Source organism: Malus sylvestris, chromosome 12, assembly GCF_916048215.2.
Source record: "Malus sylvestris chromosome 12, drMalSylv7.2, whole genome shotgun sequence".
Taxonomy (NCBI): domain Eukaryota; kingdom Viridiplantae; phylum Streptophyta; class Magnoliopsida; order Rosales; family Rosaceae; genus Malus; species Malus sylvestris.
In genome coordinates, this window is record NC_062271.1 from 31418686 (window position 1) to 31423881 (window position 5196).

The window sequence follows — 5196 nt, forward strand, 5'->3', positions numbered from 1 at the left end:
TTATTTTTAAATATATTCATTTAGTGTTAAAAATGTTACAATTAGTATATTTATATTTATGACTAAATTTTTTATCATATATTTTTATTTTTAGTTTGTACTTATTTTGAATTGCAAATATTTTTAATTTGTACCAATTTTCTTTTCATTTTTAATTTGTACCCATATATTAGTTTCTTTTTGTGCCAATTTTTTAAAGTTTTATTTGTGGTTGTACCCATGTGTATATCGTCATGTGACATTATATATTTAATCAATGATAGAAAAATTACATATGGTATATTTATATTTATACCTAAACTTTGTATCATATATTTATATTTTTAGTTTGTACCCACTTTTAATTTGCAACATTTTTTTTTAAATTTGTAGTATTTTCTTTTTAGTTTTATTTTGTACCCATGTATTAATTTCTTTTAGCACCTATATATTTTTTAAATTCATTTGTACTCATAATTTTTTAATCTTTTATTTGTACCCTAATTTATTTATAATGTACCCATTCTTCTTTATTAATGTACCACTTTGTTATATGTGAAATGTTCCTTTTTTTTTATATAAAATGTACCAATTTTTTTAACACTATGGATACATTCTTTTGCCATTTATTATTTCTTATTTTTACATAGTTTTTATCCATTTATTAAATCAAAATGTTTGAATTTTTTTATTGTAACTGTTTCTAATAGTATTATAATGAGGGATTTTAAATTTATAGGATTATAAATCTCATAAAATATCAACAATTAATGTCAAAACTATAAAAATAAAAATATTAATAGTAATATAATGAGGTGTACAAAGTCAAGGGACTTTGATCAAACTTTGAATATTATTAAGGTTTTAATCAAATAATGAGGTGTACCACCTTTTCTTCCCCGAACACATTTTTGTCATCACTTGCTTCTCCGTCTCTAAGCAATTGCCTCAGTCATTTCTCTTCTTTGTGCGACTACTTCCACTCAGATACCCATTTGTCCCACTCTTCCTTCAAGATCCTTCTCTTCTCGCAAAGCTTTTCTTCTTCCTACTTCTTTGAAGCTGGAGTATTGGGTTGAGCCAGCCTCAGGGAGTCTTCAAACTAACCAGATGAAATTATAACTTCAACCATGGAGGGCCACAATGTCTCTCACGTTTTGTTTTCTAGAAGAAGTATCCATCTACCTTGACACCAAAAATTGTATTTCAACTACTGAAGTATATGCACAGAAAAAATATGTCATGACTCATGAACAGGTCAACTATCGATAATCCATTGGTCACTCTCTTCAATGTAACATTCACCTGATAAAAGTATAAAGCAACACGAAACCCCTGACTAAAATAAATGGACTTAAAATATAAAAAAATAAATACAACAGATCCAAAAGAAAACTTTGCCACACTATATACCAGCTCTTGGCCTGCAGCTCGACAGACATGAATCCCAAGCGCATGTAATCCTAAGGAATAGAATCCAGTTGCATCGAACGAGTATAACATCTGATAAGCAAATGAAAATACTACACAGAACACTAGACATCAAGGGGACTGTAGATACACATTGTCCATTACATTAAAAATTAACAATCATGTCAGTATGACCTATTGTATAAGAAAAAGTATGCAAGTACTAATATTCTGAATATAGATTTATATAATTACACAGATTAAGTAACTTGCCTCAGTTTCTACTATTGTTTTATGCATGGCATCTGTATCCTCACAAATATATGCGAGAAAGAAAATCAGACCTGGAAAATTTGAAAGTCATTCTTTGCGAATATAACCCAAGTAGAAAGATGCACATACCTTCACGATTAGCGTGCAGCAACGGGTACCAAGCACCTATAAATTTCTGGATTTTTTTTGTCAAACGGGTCCTAACTGATACTACCATATCCGAAGTTCCTCGCGAAACAACAGCATCCTCTCCTCTACCAAATGTGTCAATATCATCAAATCTTTCATCAACGTGTCCCCATAAACTTGCTTGAAGTCTCGCTTCCCTTTCTCTATTGTAGATTGAATGCAATTTTGACTTAAAGTAAGGCAACAAGTCCTGATACATATTGGTTCACAAATCATTACTCCTCCATATAGCTAGAGCTGAAAGAGAAAAGAAACCAACATAGCACTATGTTGAAAAAAAAATTGGATGAATTCGGACGAATGAAGTTCGAAACAGAAACTTTTAAAATAGTCACATGTTCCACCATCTAAAACATATCCTTTCCTTTTGAGCAGTCAATCTATTGCCCCTCAGAAAAGATACACAAAGATCACAACTACAGCACACCTAAGATTGTCTTTGCTACAAACGATAAGCGACCACATGTCTAAAAATTACAACTCTTTACACCCAACAATCACCAATTGCTCCAGTACTTCATAAATGTTCCTAGAACTATTTCATCAAACAAATGCGCAATAAAAAAAGGAACTTTTTCTATCAAATTGATAAACAGAATGAGCAAGCAAGAGGAGAGGCTGTACCAAAAACACAACTGAAAGAATCTCTGGCGCTTCTCTAAGCCATAATGCTGAATTCCATCACCAGGGTTCAGTCCAGCATCATCATTCCTCATAGCTTTTATCTTCACAGCCCTCCTTCTCAACCCGTATAGTAATTCGGAAAACGAAGCATCTGCAGAAGGAAACAAACAGGACCCAGAAAACAAAATCAAATTCATGAATAAAGTAACGACAGAACAGAAGAGAACAGCCACTGATCGGTACAAGAGTCGGAATTCCGAAAACGCACCTGTAGTTCGTAAGCTATGAGTTTCGAGAATGAGCATGAGCAAGAAGAAGAACTCGTCCTCGTAGTCGAGAACCTTGTGGAGGAAGGGTCTTCGTAAAGCTAATACCTGTGGTTTTCCGTCAATTATTGTATCAACTCCGAAGGCCGTCAATTATCGTATCAACTCCGAAGGGTGGACCAATGTTGCCACCACTTTGAATGGCAGCTTTACACATGGCTTGAAAAAAATCTTCTTCCGTTTCCAGTCCGATTGGTATGCTAATGACCAGGATTCGCTTCAACTCCCATTACACTGTACTTGTTCTCAAAATAATGTTTTGCACTCCGAGCCCCAGAGCCAATACAGAAGAGTCCTCCCTCTATATCACAACATTCCATTACAAACGTATATGGACAACGACAAAAAGGCTCTCGACAGCCCCGTGTAATCCTGTTATTATAAGAAACTATTATTATTACAAATTGAAACTAAGTTATGCAGTAAACATGAAAATTAAATTAATACTCACATTCTCACCACATATGAAAACTCAAAGTAATGCCGTGATTGTTTTTCGGTTTCATATTTATGGGCGTGTTTGATTAACCTTTACATTGTGAATTCCCCTGGAATTTGAGCTACCCATTCCAACTCATTGATGAGTGCAACCGCCTGCAGAACTTTCCCTGAAATGTTGCTAAAACAGGGGGTCTTTGAGTATTTGACGAACTTTTTCGGCTTCACGATAAGTCATTCTTTACGTGTTATTAATATTTGACGAACTTTTATAGACCTACAGGGATCCCCGATGACTTCTTTTAATAAGACGGAAAGAATGACTTGCCGTGAAGTCGAAAAAAGTTCATCAAATACTCAATGACCCCCTGTTTTAGCAACATTTCAGGGAAAGTTCTGTAGGCGATTGCACTCATCAATGAGTTGGAACGGGTAGCTCAAATTCCAGGGGAATTCACAAACATGCTCATACATATGACACCGAAAACCAATCACGGCATTACTTTGAGATTTTCATATGTGGTTAGAATGTGAGTATTAATTTAATTTTCCTGTTTACTGCATAAATTAGTTTCAATTTGTAATAATAATAGTTTCTTATAATGAAACTCATCCACCATACAAAGACTAGAATATCTCCCCTGCCAACACACTGATTACAGCCCTCTCGAGCTCGACATGGATCCTGTACGAGCACGTGAATTATCCAGATGTGGGTTGAAGCATGTATATTCGAAAGATGCAAATTCGAAATTCACAGATTGCACGCGGAGATCTGATACAAAAATTAAAAAGTTGAAAATTCGAAATTCATACATATATATATATATATATATATATATATATATACACATTTACATTTATTTAATACCCTTCAATATAAATTAAATGAGAATTTTAAATATCAACCCAAAAAATTTAATCAGGTATGAAATCGATTAAAGGGTAATTCTCGCAGTCAAGCTCGAAAACACGAATTTACATAAGCAGATTGCAAACGGAGATCTAATGCAACAATTATAAATTGCGAACTTGAAATTACAAATAATCAATCTTCCTCTTCACTCACAAACCCTAAAACAAAAACCAAAAGCAAGCACACAAAGAGATATGAGTCCGGATCTCACCTCGGAACTGCTGCAGTTGTGTGCTGAAGCCATACGAAGGGATACGAGTCGGGATCCCAAACAGGAGCTCCGGGCGTTGGGCTTGTCTGATATCCTTGGCCGTGAAACTACGGTCCATGACTTTCAGAGAGCGAGAGAGATTGCACGAGTGTATATTTCGGGGGTTTGGGTTAGGGGCACGGCATTTCTTTATGTACTAACATTTTTTTATTTTTTAGTTTATAGATTTTGTTAGATTAGAGGTTATATTTGTCACCGAAAGGGTTCGAACCCACGCTGTCATGCAAATGCTCACTCCTTTCAACCACTGTGGTAAATGATCACTTGTATTTTTTAAAAATGGAAATTTTCTGTATGACTGGAGCATACTACCCTTCCTCTAAATGAGAGATATTCCAATGTGACCGGAAGCGAGAGTGGTACACCACGTGTCGTTATATAAGTGAAGAGATACTTGTGTTAAAAAAAAATTATAATTTTTTATATTTTATTTTGAATAAACGATATTATCTATATTAAGAAGGTAGATAGGTTACAAGTGAAAATGAACATACATCATGCGGTCAGTCTTCGTCATATACTATTTGTGTTTAAAAAAAGTTAAATGATTTCTGACCGCACGATGCACGATGAATTGTTAAGATGTAAGAATCCTCGTAATTTGGATCTGGATGGGATCCAAATCCATATCTTTTTATATTGCACTCTTTTTTTTAGATAAGTTAGGATGTCTTGTTCCACAATTTATATAGCGATGAAATTTGGTTGGAAGTTATGTCATTGTCCTCTCTTTCTAGCAGTGACGTTGTGTTGAAAGGTCCCGCATTGAT

At 34.4% G+C, this 5196-nt stretch overlaps 1 pseudogene; it reads right to left on the reverse strand.

Annotated features, from left to right (window-relative positions):
• Positions 1-746: 746 nt before the first annotated feature.
• On the reverse strand, positions 747-4484 carry LOC126592374 (peroxisome biogenesis protein 12-like; annotated as a pseudogene).
• Positions 4485-5196: the final 712 nt, after the last annotated feature.